This window comes from Camelus bactrianus, chromosome 9 (assembly GCF_048773025.1).
Source record: "Camelus bactrianus isolate YW-2024 breed Bactrian camel chromosome 9, ASM4877302v1, whole genome shotgun sequence".
Classification (NCBI taxonomy): Eukaryota; Metazoa; Chordata; class Mammalia; order Artiodactyla; family Camelidae; genus Camelus; species Camelus bactrianus.
The window spans coordinates 45,594,978-45,613,358 of NC_133547.1; the positions used below are offsets into that span (position 1 = coordinate 45,594,978).

Consider the following 18,381-nt stretch of genomic DNA (forward strand, 5'->3'; position numbering starts at 1 on the left):
CCAGTTCTGGATGAAATGAAGTAAACACATTCCACCTTGCCTCTCCCGCTGAATGCAGCTGTCAGACCTGGACAGGAAGTATGCAACAGCCTATATAAGGACCCTGAAGGGTAAACGGTGGCAGGGGGCCTGGGGAGGAAGACCAGAATTTGACGTGCCACTGAAACAGTTGTGAACTTTCCACTTGTCCTCCATGCCCCGAGTTTGGATGCGAGGCAGCCCCCAGTCTGGAAACGAGCAGCAGGTGTAGATGGAAAGCACTCCCTCTTGTCCTGGTTCCAGGGGCAGTTGACACTCAGAGACAGTAGGGAATTCCCCTGTTCTTCTTTGTTCTTTTCTCTGGTCTCCCACGCCCCAACACCCAGGCGATCACAGCAGTGGCAGTGAGAGTGGCGGCAGCAGAGCCCACAGGGGACCCTGCCTCTCTGTTCAGAGAAGCTGTTTTCCCAAGAGAATGGGAGAAATCCATTTCTTCCCTCCTCTCACTTCTCCCACCACCTGGCCCCTAATGTGGGCGCAGTCACGGGAGGGGTGCAGTACAGCAGGGGAGACAGAGCACTAGCTTTCTGTCCGGAGGGTGGACAAGGGGGACCACAGAGTGCGGGAAGGTACTAGGGAGATGGCAAAAAGGGAGGAACCCGTGGGTAAGTGGCCCCATAATGTTGTTCATAAACTCAGGCTCACTCCTGTGCTGTATGGATGCAAATCTGCTCGTAATCAGCACACCAAAGACAATGAGGACAGATCTAAGGGGTAGACTGCCGCCCAGGACCCAGAGTAACCCCCCACCCCCACCCCTAGTGCTACACATGTAGAGAAAACTAGCCGCAAAGGCACTGAAAACAAAACTGATATTGAAACTACAGCTTATAAAAGGCTGGCAGAATTTTCAGCCTGAATCCATCTGGGTTCATACCCTATTAAAGTATAAATATTACCCTTTATATAAGATGTAAGTAAAACCAGGGTCTCAAAACATAATATTCAAAATATCCTAGATACAATCCAATATTACTCAGTGTGTTAGAAAACCACTGCTGCTACAACAAATGACTCCAAACTTAGTGGCTTAAAATAATACATTTGGGGTTTTTTTTTTTAAGTTCTATCTGTCAGAAGTCCAAAATCAGTTTCACTGGGCTAAAGTCCTGGTGTAGGGAGGGCTGACTCCCTTTGGAGGCTCTTTGGGAGAATCATTTCCTTGCCTTTTCCAGCTTCAAGAGACTGCCCTCATTCCTTGGCTCATGGACCCCTTCCTCCAACTTCAAAGCAAGCAACATAGCATCTTCTTGACCCTTCTTCCATTGCCACCTCTCTTTCTGATCAGAACCAGGAAACATTCTCTGCTTTTAAGAATGCTCATGATTATATATGTTCCACCAATATATCTCCCCATCTCAAGATCCACACCTGATAAGCAATCTTAATTGCACCTGCAACCTTAATTCCTTTTGCCACGCATTCACAGATTCTGGAAATTAGGATGTGGACATCTCCAAGTTTATTCTACCTTCCACCCTCAGCGTGTGAAGAACCATCAAATATCAACTCACCTGAAAATAGACAATCAGCAGATGCCTGCACTAAGGTGATGAAGATGTTGGAATTTTCTGACAAGGACTTTAAAGCAGGAATTATAAAATATTCCAAGAAGTAAAGGACAACATTCTTGAAATGAATAGAAAGAGAAACCCTTGGCAGCAAAGCAAAGTATATAGGAGATCCAAATGTAAGTTTTAGAATTAAAACACGTAATAATTGAATTTTTGACATTTAAAGAAAATGATAAAAGGCCTATCTATGTAAGTTTCATTGCAATATCCTCCAGTTCTCATCTTAGGAATTCATTAACTAGTCTTTCATTCTTTTTAGGGAATTTAGCATTTTATTCATTTCCCTTAAGGGAACCCAATCATCATATTCAGCATCACCTAGTGTATAAGTTTTCTACTGCTGCATAACAAATTACCTCATATTTTACCATCTCAAAATAACCAAAATATATTACATAGTTTCTGAGGATCAGGAACCCAAGAGTGTCTTGGCTGGATGCTTCCGGTCAGGGTTTCTCATGAGGTTGTAATTAAGATATTGGCCAGGGCTGTAATCATCTGAAGGCTTGACTGGGACTGGAGGATCCACTTCTATGTCCCTCAAGGAGCTGTTGGCAAGAGAATTTGGTTTCTCACTGGCTATGGTCAGAGGCTCAATTCTTTATCACACAGGCCTTTTTGTAGGCATATGGCAACTGGCTTCCCCTAGAGTGACTGGCTAAGATGGAAACTGTAATGACTTTTATACCCTCATCTTAGAAGCGACATACTCTCCCTTCTGCTCTAGTCTATTGGCCATGTACACTGACCTTGGTACAATGTGGTGGGAGACTAGACTAGAATGTGGATACCAGAAATCAGAGTTCATTGAGGGCTGTCTTGAAGACTTACTACCACAATTAAAATTTCCCCCCTCAATCTCCCCTCCCTGTCTAAGTTCATAGACCTTCTAAGAACTTGTAAAGTGTAACTCCATCCCTAGAGCACTACTGGTGAATTTAGGGGTCCTGGAGCACCCAATCCTTCATCCAAAGGAAACCATGTGCTCTAATAGGAAACTTCAGTTCACAGAGCCCCAACCTGCTCCTGTGAACAAGGGAATTTTGATGCCTCTAAAATGTGATGATTAAGAAGAGCTGAGAAAACTGCAAATGTAAATAATTGATCAAAGCCAAAAACATTGGGGATAATCAGGTGCCTCAAAAAGAATCCCTTCAGCAAAGGATCATGTCATTTGTTCCCACCCCGTAGACCAGCCTTGAATCTTCACAAGTCGAGACAATCACCTCTTCTCCCAAGAGGAAATTCCCGTAAGTGGTGGAGACGAGGAAGTGGAAATGCTTGCCAGCTTGTAGATCAGCATGAAGGCTACAGGACTCATCTGTTACTGAAAAATGTTAGAAGGCGATCAATAACATCTGGGGGTTAAAAGACATCTGTTTCTACGCAAAAACAAAATGAATCACTCCAAGGTACAGCGTATCTGAGAATTTGGAAGAGAATTTTCTGATATGTAGATGTGCCTGATTGCAAAAGATGTGTATTGTATTCTTAGGCGTATATTTGAATGTATGCTGTATAATGTAGGTTTACCCAAATGTGCAAGTCTTTGGTAATATGTAAATATGATGGAGAAATAAGAGTTGATTCATCACAGGTAGAGCAACCCTTATGCAAATGGCGTTGATTAAATCAGTGCTGTGAACTTAATAGAAGTAAAGTGCCTCGGGGCTTTGAATTTGGCCCTGTCTCATTCAACTTTTTCATAAACTATGTGGACAAAGGCAAATAAAAATGTGCTTATTATATTTTCAAGTATTATAAAGTTAGACAGGAGAGCCAAGAAACTGAATAATAAAATCAGAATTCCCAAAGGTCTCCAACAGATTGAAATGACAGGCCAAAACCCACGGCATAAAAATGAGTGGGAAGGAAATGGCATAAAATCTGCCCAAGTACAAAAAAAAATTGAGACATGGCACAATACCAGTTAATGCAGGAAAGCTTTAAGCAAACTACAAGCTTAATATGGGTCAGCAGTTTGCCAATTCTGCCAAAAAGGCAATGCAGAAAATTAATCTGCATTGTAAAGAATAGGAGTGCTCAGAACTGGGGAGATTTTGATCTGATGAACCGTACGCTGTGAATATGTAGATTCCTGGAATGATTGACAGATCCTATATCATGTGTCCCTTCTAACTCCAAGATTATACAGTTCTCTTTTTATAATATGCCCCTGAGTGACCAATCTAGTAATTCTATCAAAAAAAAAAAGGAAGTGAGTTTATTTTACTCTTTTCTTTAGTGATATTTATTGAGAAAAAAATATTTGCCAGGTACTCTGCTAAAAGCCATGAACACAAACATGCTTGGGACACGCATATTTTTCAGTTATTTATCCAAACACTAATACAGGTGCTGATGTGATGGGATTTGGTCAATGTAGTCAAAGTTCCAGATCAGCTGACTTTAATACAGATTATCTGGGTGGACCTGACCTAATCACATGAGCAATTTAAAAGCAGAGAGTTTTCTGTGGCTGATAGCAGAAGAGTAAGTCAGAGGCTCAAAGCATGAGAAGAAGGGTTTGATGCACTTTGCTGGCTTAAAGATAGAGGGGGGCCACATGGTAAGGAGTGTGTGTGGCTTCTGGGAGCTAAGCTTGGTACCCAGCTGAAAAGCCAGCAAAGAAACAGAGTCTTACATCCTCTAGGAGATGAATTCAACCACAAGACTCAGCCTGGAAGAGGACCCCAGAGGAGACCCACAGCCCCAATCAACACTTTGATTTCAGCCCAGTGAGAACCTGAGAAGAGCATCCAGCCCCACGACACCCGGACTTCTGATCTGCAGAAACTGAGGTAATAAATCTGTGTTGTTGTAAAATACTAAGCTTGTGCCAATTTGTTATTCAACAATAGAAACAACTAACACGAGATAAATAAACAGCAGCCACACAGTGAGATCAGATGGGGCAAATCTGCCGTGTATGTGGTCGGTTGTTGACTCTGGACCGATTTTCCGCCTTCTCTTTCCGAAGTGCATCTCAGTTTTGTTCACTGCTCATCCATACATACACTCACCACCACTACCTGTGCAAGTGTGGGCTGATTCGTCTAAATCAGGCTTTCTTGATTTTGGTACAATTGACATCTTGGCCTGGATAATTTTATTGTGGGGGAATGGTCTGTGCATTGTAAGGTGTGTAGAAGCATCCTTGGCTTCTACCTACTATTTGCCAGTGACACACACTCCTCTGACTCCCAGCAGTGACCATCAAATATGTCTCCAGATATTGTTAAATGTCCTGGGCATGGGCAGGTGGGGAGCAAAGTCACACCCAGCTGAGAACCTTGTAAGCTCACCCACCCTGCTAACAATTGGTTCAAGAATAGGTATGTGATCACTTTGGGAAAATGAGCTGAAAAAAGAGGTTTGGGGGGAAATTCTAAGAAAATCTCATCCATCAAGGAATGTCACTGGATGTAACCCTGTTTCTCTGCCTGTAGACATTATTGTGTACAGATTGAGTCCCAGGGATGCTGCAGCCAACCCTGAAATCTACCTTACCTTTAGACTTCTCATTACGGGTGCCAGCTTCCTTATTGTTCAAGATAGTTTGAGATTGCTGGAAAGAGTTCAACGGATATTTGGTTTTTGCAGTCGAGAGTTGCCTGGCTGGTGCCAATGTACAAGGTGCTTTTGAAACTGAGGGCGGGTGCACTTCAGGAAGCTGAGTCAAGAAATAAAAAGGTGAATCTGGGAGAAAACAGTCACAGAGGGCTTTCACACTCTGTTTTTTTGTTGTTGTTGTTGTTTTAAGAAACCTACTCCCTTAACAACTGTCAAATATGCAATGCAGGATCATTAACTATAGTCACCATACTATATGTTACAGGACTTCTTTATCTTGTAACTGGAAGTTTGTGCTTTTTGATCCCTTCAGCCATTTCACCCACCATCTACCCCCCACCTCTGGCAATTACCAATCTGTTCTCCGTAACTACAAGCTTGGGTTTATTTATTTATTTATGATTTCCATATACAAGTGAGATCATACAGTATTTATCTTTCTCTGTCTGATTCATTTCACTTAGCCTAATGCCCTCAAGTTTCATCCATGTTGTCACAAATGGCAAGATTTCATCCCTTTATTACAGCTGAATAATATTCCATTGCATGTGTAAATATATATGTGTATATATCTATATGTTTTCATGTTTTCTTTATCCATTCATCCATCCATGAACACTTAGATTGTTTCCATATCTTGACTGTGGTAAATGACACTGCAGTGAACATGGAGGTGCATATATTTTTCGAAGTTAGTGTTTTCATTTTCTTCAGATAAATACCCAGAAATGGAAGTACTGGATCATATGGTCATTCTACTTTTAATTTCTTGAGGAACCTCCGTACCATTTTCCACAGTGGCTGCACCAATTTACATTCCCACCAGTGATGCACAAGGCTTCCCTTTTCTCCATATCCTCACCAACACTTGTTATGTCTTACCTTTTTGATAACAGCCATTCTAAAAGGTGTGAAGTGATATCACATTGTGGTTTTGATGTGCATTTCCCTGGTGATTATTAATGTCAAGCATCTTTTCATGGACCTGTTGGCCATCTGTATGCCTTCTTTGAAAAGATGTCTGTTCAGATCTACCCATATTTTAACCAGATTGTTTGTGTTTTGGCTTTTGAGTTGAATGAGTTCTTTATATATTTTCAATATTAATTCCTCATTAGATATGTGATTTGAAACTTTTTTGTCTCGTCCAGTTGGTTGCTTTTTCATTTTGTTGATGGTTTCTTTTGCTGTGCAGAAGCTTTTTAGTTTGATGTAGTCACACTTATTTATTTCTGCTTTTGTTGCCTCTGCTTTTGGTGTCAAATCACATCCTTATTTGATCCTAACTACACCAGAAGAATGTACTATTACCATCATCTTATGTCTCAGGAAAGTTAATGCTTGTCCATCCTTACAAGGCAATGATGAGTCAAGATTCAAACCCAGGTCTTCTGATACCAGTTATATTTCCCTCCGTGTTTCCTTGAACAATGACTCCTTCCTGTCATCCTCCTGCTCAAAAATATTCAACATATTCCATTGTGTCTAAGAAAAAAATCTCAAATTTTTGAGCTCAGAATTTAAAGTTTTCCATAAACCTACCTCTACTCATCACCCCAAAATAAGTAAACTCATCACTCCAGCTCATCACTCCAGTTGGGTCTTTTCTTGGATATCCCCCATCTATAGAAGTATAGAGGACTGCTGTTTCTTCTCCACTTGTTTTAGCCCATTCTTTTATAAAGTCCAAGTTTATTCCTGAAATTATGCAAAATAGCCCAAGTTTTTCGTGAGGTTTCTTCCTCTTTCCTCTCAGAGCATCTCCTCAGCACATGTCACCTAGATGATCCTGTTTCACCAGATGGGGCTCTAATTATAGTCATCATAATTCTAAGAATTTGGTCCCCACCTGCTTATATGGACCCCATCAGCATACAGCTTCTTCTCAGGACCCCTCCCTCAGGTCTTCCTTTTGGAGAGCTTCGCCCCCGTACCTGAAACCCCTCTCACTCTGAGAACTCCAACATCTGGACCAAGAGTGCTGCCTTCTCATGCCCAGATTACCTCTAGGAAAAAGCTCAAACTTTTGAACTAAGAATTCAGTTTTCCATAAACCTACTATGAGTCTCAACACTCACAGTCCTTACATGGCCAGCTGTGGCAGTCCACACTGAAGAAGGAAGGATGTGTTTCCTGATCTAGGTCACCCTTGGTTACTTGGAGGCCAGAGCAGCTTGCCTGGTGCCTCTGCTCACCCATCCTATCCCTGAAAGACAGAGCCCAGCAGAAACAGCTTGTTCAGCCTCCTTCTGCAGCTCCTTCCTAACATGGCTCAGTTCAAATGGACAGTAGCCCCATGCTGCTCCCTCTCTTCTTTGTCTCTATTTCTAGACATGATATCAGCCGCCAGGTTTGGACTGCTTACTCTAAGCGGCATTATGCTAAGCACCCGACAAGTTACCTCATTTAATCCTCATCCCCACCAGATGGGATAGGCATCCTTATTCTACCTGTTTTACAAAATGGTCCCTTAGAGCTAAAATAGCTTAAGTAACTCACCCAAGGGCACACAGATTATCAGAGTCTGGACTCAGTGAAAGTCCTTGCATAATTAACACATATATGGCCCTCAAGGTACCAAAGTCACAACCTCTTCCTCAGTCTTTGCCAACCAAAATCAAAACCCCCTTAAAAACAAGCTCCTGCAAGTTTGCACTTGGTCTGCAGATGCGCTCAGACCCACAACATACAGTATTACAAGTCATCACTGACACGGACTGAATGCTTACTATGTGACGGGCGCTATTCTAAACACTTTGCATTGTTGATGCATTTAATCCTTAAAACAACCCTGTTAAGTAAGCACTATTATTATCCCCTGTTTCACAGATGGAAAAAAAAAAATAAAGAAGGCACTAAAATGTTAAGAAGCATGCCTGAGGTCACACAGCTAATAAGTGGCAGAGCTGGGGTGAGGACACAGGCAGTCTGATGCCTGAGCCCACGCTCTCACACCTGCTACCAATTACTGAGCATCTGCTATGGGCCAGGTACTGGACTGGGTCCTCTGCATGCACTTTCTCTAATCCCACCTCATTCCTGCCAGAGACTGATGTCCCCAGGTTTATAACTGAGGAACCTGAATGACAGATTAAATTAACTCGCCTAAGATCTTGCTTAGGAAATGTAAACATCCAAGTCTCTGCTCTGTTGTAAAGTCATTTGCCTTTTCATGCACACGTTTCTTCTATTGCCCCAAGCAGTTCCCCTGCTCCAACTTCCCAGGACCTCTCTGAGAGCTATGGCTCAGGTCTGGGCATAAATAGGAGGAGGGAGAGAAAAGAAGGTGGTGGCTGCCAGCTGCTGCTTCAAACAAAATATATCCACATTTACAAAGGCACCAGGTCTGCTGTTGCCTAGCAATGGCTTTCTGCCTCCCAACCTGCTCCACCCATCCTTACCCACCACACAGTCCACACACCCCTTGGCCCCCAGTGTCCTCTGAGACATCCCCCTTCAAGGCTGCCTTTGTTCATTTTAACCTGATTTGCTAGGCAAATGCTTGCAACTTGCAGGGAGTCCAGGAAACACACAATTTGGATCGCAGATGGCCTTCGAGCAGGCAAAGCAGAGCTGTCCTCCCTGCACGGCCCATACCTTGGTGCTCACAGGGTATCTAAGGCTGTGGGAAGGAGAAGGTCTCATTTCAGGCTCTTTGTCATATCCCTGAAGGTTTAAAAAAAGAGTTTTGTGTTTCACATATGTCAGGTCCTTTAAATAGTTCTTTGAAATAAAAGTTTGATTGGGATGGAACTAAAGTAGACTGTCTGGATTTTTTTTTTTCATCTTATCTCCCATGTTTGAAGTTGAGAGCCTCTTAAATTTAAACTTATCTGCAGTTCAGCCAGTCTAAAATGCCTTGGGGCTATTTTTGTCCTAGAGTCTTAAAGGGAGGTAGGACAAGGCAGAATACACAGTTCTCTGAGCTGTTCTTTCAAGCATAAATAAAAAGGGACAACAGTACAGCAGCCCCCTGGCAAGCCCAGAAACTTCCAACTTCATGGTGAGAAGGTGATGCTGACTGACCGGAGAACTAAGGCTGTATTATCCCTCTCATGGGCCCCTTTGCCATCCTGGGCCCCTTTGTCCACCAAAAGAAAGAAAAAAGATTAACAATTGTATTTTACAATTCTGCTGGTCTGAAGATGAGTATAAACCAGACTGAATTCATTCTGTACATTTATTACTTTTATTATGCTCTGTTCATCTTTTTTTCTGATTAAAAAAAATTAAAACATTTTCATGGACCCTGAAAGGATTGTGGGTCCAGGCCACTGCAGAGCTCTGCCTGATGAGTAAGACGACCTGCTAAGAGCACACCAGCCTGCGCAGCATTATTGGGATTGGTACCCAGCCCCACGCTCAGAGCAGAGAGGCTAGAAAAAGTGTGAGGTGTGGTGCCTTCACTCAGGAGGCTTGCAGCTAGCTGGGCAGAAGAGCAAAGGCAACAACAGCAATCCCTCAGCCACAGAAACTCACCAAGAAAATCATCAAGGCCCCTTCCTTACTTGGTTGCATTCCCATTTAAACAAATAATGCATTGTAAAAAGCTGATTGAGAAAAGTCCAGAAAGGTGGGAGGTGGCTCTGGCAAGCATGGTGATGATTGGATGTTGGGGTTAAAGAAAAGCCAAGGATCTCTGGGTCATCTACATAGACAGGAAATACAGACAGAGGAATGGAGTGGAGGAGGCAGCAGTGATTCCAGTGTAAGGCAAGTTGAGCTTAGATGCCCTTAGAGACCAGGGCTGTTTCACTCCCCACTGGAGTCCTAGCTCCCTGTGCGTGGATCCAGGTGGAGAAATCTAGTGACGAGTTGCTTTTATGGATCTAGTGCCCAGAACAGACATCTGGGCTGTAGTTAGACCCTGGGGTGTTGCAGCAGATGCTGGTCTCTGACATGCACTCTCTACCTGAAGTCTATTAATATGAACACCTGCAACTCCCTGCCTGTTCTGCCTTCAGGAATAGCTTCGGCCCATACACAGGACACACTGGTATTGCCAAAGGGTTAATGCCCCAGAGCAGCCCTCAACCAGTGATGGAAATGAGGTTGGTAGATCAACAACCCAACTTCTTCATCCTTAAGTTGGGATAACTCTAAGGCGTGATCTGTATCATCTCCCAGAATTCTCCAGTGAGATTGAGTTTCTAGAGCTTTGGTTGAAACAAAGACTAGAGACATCCTGGCCACACCTTTTTTGGGTATGAGGCTTCTTTGGGTGAGGGGCTATGTAGCCAGCTCCAGGAGCATGTACATATGGAAAGGAAGAGTTGAAATTCTTAACTGATAATAGTCAACTTCTACCTAAATACTTATTGCTTACACACAGAGAGCTTGCCAACTCAGAGACAGCTCATTCTATTTGCAGGTAGATCTGGTTACTGGAAAGTTCTTTCCCCAAATGAAATAACATAAGTTTTTGACTTCTGCCTTTTGGTTCTACTTTTTATTAATTAAAAGCTTTATTTTAGTTAAGAAAAGTTTATAATTCAATGATTTTTAGTATGTTCACAGAGTTTTTCAACCATCATCACAATCAATTTTAGAATACTTTCATCACCCCAAAAGGAAATACCATATCCATTAGCAATCATTCATCAGCACCCGCTAATCCTCCTAGCCCATCCCTAGTCCTAGGCAACCACGAATCTATTTTCAATCTCAATAGATTTGCCTGTTCTAGACTTTTCACACAAATGAACTCATATAATATGTGGTCTTTTTTGAATGGCTTGTTTCACTTAGCATAATGTTTTCAAGGTTTATCCATGTTGTTAGCATGTATCTGTCCTGCATTCCTTTTTATTGGCAAATAATATTCCATTATGGATAGACCATATATTTAGTTTATTAATTCATGAACTGATGACCATTTGGGTTGTTTCTACTTGTGGATATTATGAAGAAGGTTGCTATGAACATTTATGTACAGGTTTTTGTGTGGTTGTGTTTCAATTTGGTGGGGAGTGAAATTTCTGGGTCACATGGGAACCCTATGTTTCTCTTCTTGAGGAACTGCCAAACCGTTTTCCACAGTTACGCTCCAATCAGCAGTGTGCAAGGGCTCTACTTTTTCCTGATTCTTACCAGCAAATGTAACTTTATGTCCTTTTATTACATGGAACATAGTGGGTATAAAGTGGTATTTTGTGGTTTTGATTTGCATTTCCCTAATAACTAGTGATGCTGAAAATTTTTTCATGTACTTATTGGCCATTTGTATATATTTTTGGAGAATTGTCTATTCAAATGCTTTGCTCATTTTTAATGAAGACATTTGTCTTTATGTTATTAAACTGTAAGGCTTCTTTATATATTCTAGATACAGATCCCTTGTTAGGTAAATGATTTGCAGGTATCTTCTCCCATTCTGTGAGTTATCTTTGCACCTTCTTGATTGTGCTTTTTGTAGCAACAAACTGTTTAATTTTAATGAAATCCAATTTATCTATTTTTTTCATTCATTGTTTATTCTTTTGGAATTGTGTCCAAGAAATAGTTGCCTGATTTAAGGTCATGAAGATTTACTCATGTTTACTTCTATAATTTTAGTTCTCCCATTTAGATCTATAGCTCATGTTGAGCTAATCTTTGTATATGGTGTGAGGTAATGGTCCAACTTCATTTTTTGGCTATCCAGTTTTCCCAGTACCATTTCTTGAAAAGACTAGTGTTTTCTCCATTGAATTATCATAGCAACTGTGAGGAAAATCAACTGAGTATAAATGTGGAGGTTTATTTCTGGACTTTCAATTCTATTCCACTGATCTATATGTCTATACTTATGTCAGTACCACACTGTGTTAATTACTGTAGCCCTGTAGTAAGTTTTGAAATGGAGAAATGTGAGTGCTACAACTTTGTTCTTCTTTTTCAAGATCACTGTGGCCATTGTCAGTGCCTTGCCTTTTCATTTCCATATGAAGTTTAGAACTTATTTGTTCACATTTGCAGAAACAAAGCACCACAAAGGTATTTGAGATCTTAAGTAGGATTGAGAGGACTCTGTAGATCAATTTTGGGAGTATTGCTGTCTTAACAGTACTACATCTTCCAGTCCATGAACCTAGGATGCCTTTCCATTTATTTACATATGACACCCCTTTTGTTAAATTTATTTCTAAGCATTTTATCTTTTTAATGCTATTTTAAATAGAATTGTTTTCTTAATTTCATTTTTTTTTTGGATTGATCATTGTTACTGTTTAGAAATATAATTCAACATAGATATACAATTTGTGTTTCGATGTTATACCTGCAATATCATTTATTAGTTTGAACAGTATTTTTGTGTATTCCTTGGATTTTCTATATAGAAGATTATAACGTATACAAATAGTTTTAATTCTGCCTTCCAATATGGATACCTTTTATTTCCTTTTCTTGTCTAATTGCTCTTGCTTAAACTTTAATTACAATGTTGAATAGAAGTTGTGAAAATAGACATCCTCATCTTAGAGGAAAGCTTTCAATTTTTGAAATTAAGTATAATATTAGCTATGGGTGTTTCCTAGATGCCTTTTTTTTTTAATTGAAGTATAGTCAGTTACAATGTGTCAATTTCTGGTGTACAGCATAATGTCCCAGTCATGCATATATATAAATATATTTTCATATTCTTTTTAAAGGTTATTATAAGATATTGAATATAGTTCCCTGTGCTACACAGAAGAAATTTGTTTTTATCTATTTTTATATATAGTAGTTAACATTTGCAAATCTCAAACTCACAGATTTATCCCTTCCCATCCCCTTTCCCTGGTAACCATAAGATTGTTAATTATGTCTGTGAGTCTGTTTCTTTTCTAGATGAGTTCGTAAGTGTCCTCTTTTTTCTTTTTTCCTTTTTTTTAGATTCCACATATGAGTGATATCATATGGTATTTTTCTTTCTCTCTCTGGTTTTCTTCACTTAGAATGACAATCTCCAGGTCCATCCATGTCACTGCAAGTGGTATTATTTTATTCTTTTTTATGGCTGAGTAGTATTCCATTGTATAAATATACCACAACTTCTTTATCCAGTCATCTGTCTGTCCACTTGTCAATGGACATTTAAGTTGTTTCCATGTCTTGGCTATTGTAAATAGTGCTACTATGAACATTGTGGTACATGGATCTTTTTTAATTAGGGTTCCCTTTTTAATGATAGCCATTCTGACTGGTGTGAGGTGATACCTCATTGTAGTTTTGAGTTGCATTTCTCTGATAATGAGTGATATTGAGCATTTTTTTCATGTACCTATTGGCCATTTGTATGTCTTCAATGAAGAATTTCTTGTTTAGGTCTTCTGCCCATTTTTGGATTAGGTTATTTGTTTTTTTATTATTAAGTTATATGAGCTGTTTATATATTCTGGAAATTAAACCTTTGTCAGTAGCATCATTTGCAAATATTTTCTCCCATTCCATAGCTTGTTGTTTTGTTTTGCTTATGGTCTCCTCTGCTGTGCAAAAGCTTATAAATTTAATTAGGCCCCATTTGTTTGTTTCTATTGCCTGGGTAGACTTCCCTAGGAGAACATTGCTAAGATTAATGTCATATAATGTTTTGCCTATGTTTTCTTCTAAGAGGTTTATAATGTTTTGTCTTATATTTAAGTCTTTAAGCCATTGTGAGTTTATTTTTGTGTATTGTCTATGGTCCCTCATCGATGTCTTTTATCAGGTTAAGGAAAGTATCTTCTATTCCTAGTATGTTGAATATTTTTGTCATGAAATGTGCTGGATTTTGTCAAATATTTTCTCAGCATCTATTGAGATGATCATGTAGCTTATGGCCTTTATTCTATTAATATAGTGTATGAAATTAATTGATTTTCATGTGTTAAATCAAGTTTGCATTGTTTGGATAGATCACACTTGATAATGATGTAGAATCCTTTTTAGGTTGTTGGATTTAGTCTGCTATATTTTATGTAAATATGTTTATATTTATAAGATATATTGATCTGCCATTTTCTTCCTTCCTTCCTTCCTTTAGTAGTGTCTTTGGTTTCCATATCAATGTAAACTGATGCTCATAGAATGAGTTGAAAGTGTTTCCCTCTCATCTATTTTTGGAAAGAGGGTATAAATGATTCATAATAAGTATTCTTTAAACCTTTGGTGTAACTCATCAATGAAGCTATTTAAGCCAGTGTGTTCTGTTGTAAATAATTGCTGGGGTTTTTCTGTTGTGCTTTGTTTCATTTTGTTTTGTTTTTTACCTGATTCAATCTCTTGTTTTAGGTCTATTCAGATTTTCTAGTTCTTCATGAGTTAAGTTTTGGTAGTTTGTGTTTTCCTAGGAATTTGTTCATCTCATTTAGATTATCAAACATTTTGCCATACAGCTGTTCATTGTAGTCCTTTATAATCCTTTGCATATCTGTAAGGTTGGTAGTGATGTGCTCTCTTTCATTTCATTTTCATAATTCTTTTAATATTTTATTTATTTACTATTGTATTATTTAATTATTTAATTTTGGCAGTGGAGGGGAGGTAATTAGGTTTACTTATCTTTAGAGGAGGTACTGGGGATTGAACCCAGGACCTCATGCATGCTAAGCATGTGCTCTACCACTTGAGCTATTCCCTCCCCTCATTCAAGTAATTTGAGTCTTCTCTTTCTTTTCCTCCTTGGTAAGTCTGACTAGAGGTTTGTTCATTTTGTTGATCTTTTCAAAAAACCAATTTTTGATTCTGTTTATTTTCTCCAATACTTTTCTATCTTCTATTTCATTATTTTCCACTCTATATTATTTCTTTCCTTGTTTCCTTTGGGTTTAGTTTGCTCTTCTTTTTCTAGTTTCTAAGGTGAAAAGATGGGTTATTGATTTGCAATCTTTCTTCTTTTTTACATTTATAAATTCCCCTCTAAAACACTAGTTGCACCAAGAAGTTCTGGTATGTTGTGTTTTCATTTTCATTCACCTCAAAATATTTTCTAAATTCCCTTGTAACTTCTTCTTTGACCCAATGGTAATTTAAGAGTTTGCTGTTTAGTTTGCACGTATTTAAGAATTCCCCCAAATTTCTTTCTGTTATTACTTTCTAATTTCATTCTCTTGTAGCTAGAGAACATATTTTGTATAATTTCAGTCCTTTTAGATTTATTGTGTCTTGTCTTATGGCCTAGCAAATGGCTATCCTGGAGAATGTTCCATGCGTACTTGAGAATATGTATTCTCTGCTTGCTGGATTGAGTGCTCTATAGAAATCTGTTCAGTCTAGTTGGTTCACAACATTATTCAAGTCTATTATTTCCCATTGATCTTCTACAAGTTGTTCTAGCCATTATTAGAAGTGGAGTGTTAACATTTCCAAGTATTATTGTTCAATTGTCTATTTCTCTTATTAATTCTGTCCATTTTGCCTCATGTATTTGGGGGCTCCATTAGGTGCATGTATGTTTATGATTTTTATATCTCCCCAATGGATTGACCTCTTTTCATTATAAAAGTCTTTCTTTATCTACAGTAACATTTTTTTATTTTAAAGTCTATTTTGTCTGAGATTAGTATAACCTCTTGTATAAGTTTCCTATTGCCTCTGAAACAGATTACTCCAAATTAGTAGCTTAAACAACACAAATTTATTATTTTATAGTTGTGTGGGTCAGAAGTTCGAAAATCAAAGGGTTGGCAGGGCTGCGTTCTTTTTGGAGGCTCTAGGGTAAAATCTATTTCCTAGCCTCATTCAACTTCTAGAGGCTTCTTGCATCTTTAGCTTGTGGCCTCTCCTCCATCCTCATGGTCGGCAGCATAGCATTATGAAATCTCCTTCTTTCCTCCTCCCCTGCTGCCCCTTCATCTCCTCTGCTTGTCATCCACACTCCTGCTTCCATTTTATAAAGACCCTTATGATTAAATTTGGCCAACGTGGATAATACAGGATAATCCCATCTCAAGAGTCTTAATTTAATTACATCTGTAAAGTCAATTTTGCCATGTAAAGTAGCACTTCCACCGGTTCTGGGAATTCATATTTGGGCATCTTTGCAGAGGGGCAGGGACATTATCCATCCTACCCCACCACTTCAGCTTTGTTCACCTGCTTACATGACACATCTTTTGGTTTTACTTTTGACTTTCCAAAATAAAGAGTCATGATATTTCCCCTTTTTCTTCGTCCAGGTGAATCAATTCCAGTGACCATTAACCATTCCTTACATGACATGATTTTGGATTTTTCATCATCTTGAACTTTCAATTCTTGTATGCCTTAAAGATGTTTGAATAATAATCACTGTAAATCAGTAATAAATACTTGCTGAATGCTTGCTTTGTGTCAACCGCTATGCTAACCTCTTGACACAAATTGTTTCATTAGGCCTTACAGTAAACCTGTAAGACAGCTAATATTATCTGCATTATGTGTGAATGAGGAGACTGAGGCATAGAGAGGTTAAAGAACTTGCTAGGGTTTCTTAACCAGCAAGAGGCAGAGCCAGAATTTGAGCCCAAATGGTCTGACTTGGGAGCCTCCCTTTGCATCATTTCTTAAAAATAATATACCTATTCCATTAAATTCAAGTAAGATCTGATTTAAATTTAACCAAAAAAAAAAAAACCCCAGCACATATGATATGATACAATTGTGCAAAATTATTTTTCTCCCATTGCCTTATTATCTCTCCTTCTGGTTGTCAGTGTGAGTAAAGTAGTATCTAGAATGATATTCCCCAAGTGTTGACCATGGTTATTCTGAATAATGGAATTTGGGAGATTTTTGTTTATGGTTTCTTTGCTATTGTTTTTATTTTATTCTCTTGACTTTTTATGTTCCTTGTCTCCTTATAATAAACATGTATTATATTTTTTGTCTTTCTCAATGACCTTATGGAGATAGAATTCATATACATAAAGTTCACTCATTTCAAGTGTATACTTCAATGCATTTCAGTATATTGGCAGAACTGTCAACTATCACAACAGTCTAATTTTAGCACATTTCCATCATCCTAAAAAGAAATCTTGAGCCCATTTACAGTCATTCCCAACTTCCCCCTCCCACTCTATGCCAACACTAATCTACTTTCTGATTCTATATATTTCCTTTTTTGGATTTTTTGTATAAATGAAATGATACAATATGTGGTACTTTGTGTCTGTCTTCTTTCACTGAACATGTTTTTGAGGTCCATTTATGTTGTAGCATGTACTGGTACTTTGGTCTTTTTTATTGCCAAATAGTGTTCCATTGTATGGATATATGCTATGCTACGTATCCATTTATCAGTCTTTAAAGTTAATTTTTCAGCCTTAATGAGGTATAATTGACAAATATATATATATAGTGAGGAGCTGGGGAAGGTAATTAGGTTTATTTATTTTTAGAGGAGATCCTGGGGATTGAACCCAGGACCTTGTGTATGCTAAGTATGCTCTCTAACTGCTTGAGCTATACCCTCCCACTTAAAATAGTATATATTTAAAATGTACAATGTGATGATTTGACATACATACAGTTTGTGAAATGATTACCACCATCAGATTAATTATCACATTTATCACCTCACATGGTTACCTTTATTTTTTAAATCCACTCATCAGTTGGATTGTTTCCATTTTTTGAGTATTGTAAATAATGTTGCTACGTGTATCTCTGTAAACAAATTTTTATGTGGACAGATACTTTTATTCCTCTTGAACAGATACCTAGGAGTCAAATTGCTGGGTCATAAGGTAAGTCTATGTTTAAGAAACTGTTTTTAAGAAACTGTCAAAATGTTTTCCCAAGTAAGTGCGCCATTTTACATTTCCATCAGCAATTTATAAATGTTTCAATTCCACGTTCTCACCAACACTTGCCATTGTTCATCATTTTTATTATAGCTGTTCCAGTGAACGTGAAGTGGCGTTTCACTATGATTTTGATTTGCATTTCTTAATAACTAATGTATTGAGTTTTCTCATATGCTTATTGGCTATTTATAAATCTTTTTTTCAATATGTATTATCTTTACAACAAATAAAACTATTGTTTAAAAAGACTGCTATCTAGCATTGGACATAGTCATGCTGATGACATCTGACCAGCACAGAGGACAGTAAGCGTGGATGCCTATGACTCACACGCTGCACTTTTACTAATGCAGGCAACACGTTGGGCAACTTTTGTAGCGGACACATTTTATTATAGCCTCAAACTAAGCCTGCGGTCAACTAAACACCCCAGATCCTGTTCTCATTCATTACTGTGGAGCTGG

The 18,381-nt window shown here is 38.7% G+C and overlaps 1 protein-coding gene across 7 annotated transcripts in view; it reads left to right on the top strand.

Moving 5' to 3' along the window:
• MAB21L3 (mab-21 like 3) overlaps positions 1–18,381 on the top strand; it is a 261,064-nt gene that overhangs the window by 224,661 nt on the left and 18,022 nt on the right. For all 7 annotated transcript variants that reach the window (XM_074370260.1, XM_074370258.1, XM_074370261.1 and 4 more), the window contains one exon: positions 4,267–4,414. The gene's annotated coding sequence lies outside the window, so the exon portion shown is untranslated. The remainder of the gene's footprint in view (positions 1–4,266; positions 4,415–18,381) is intronic.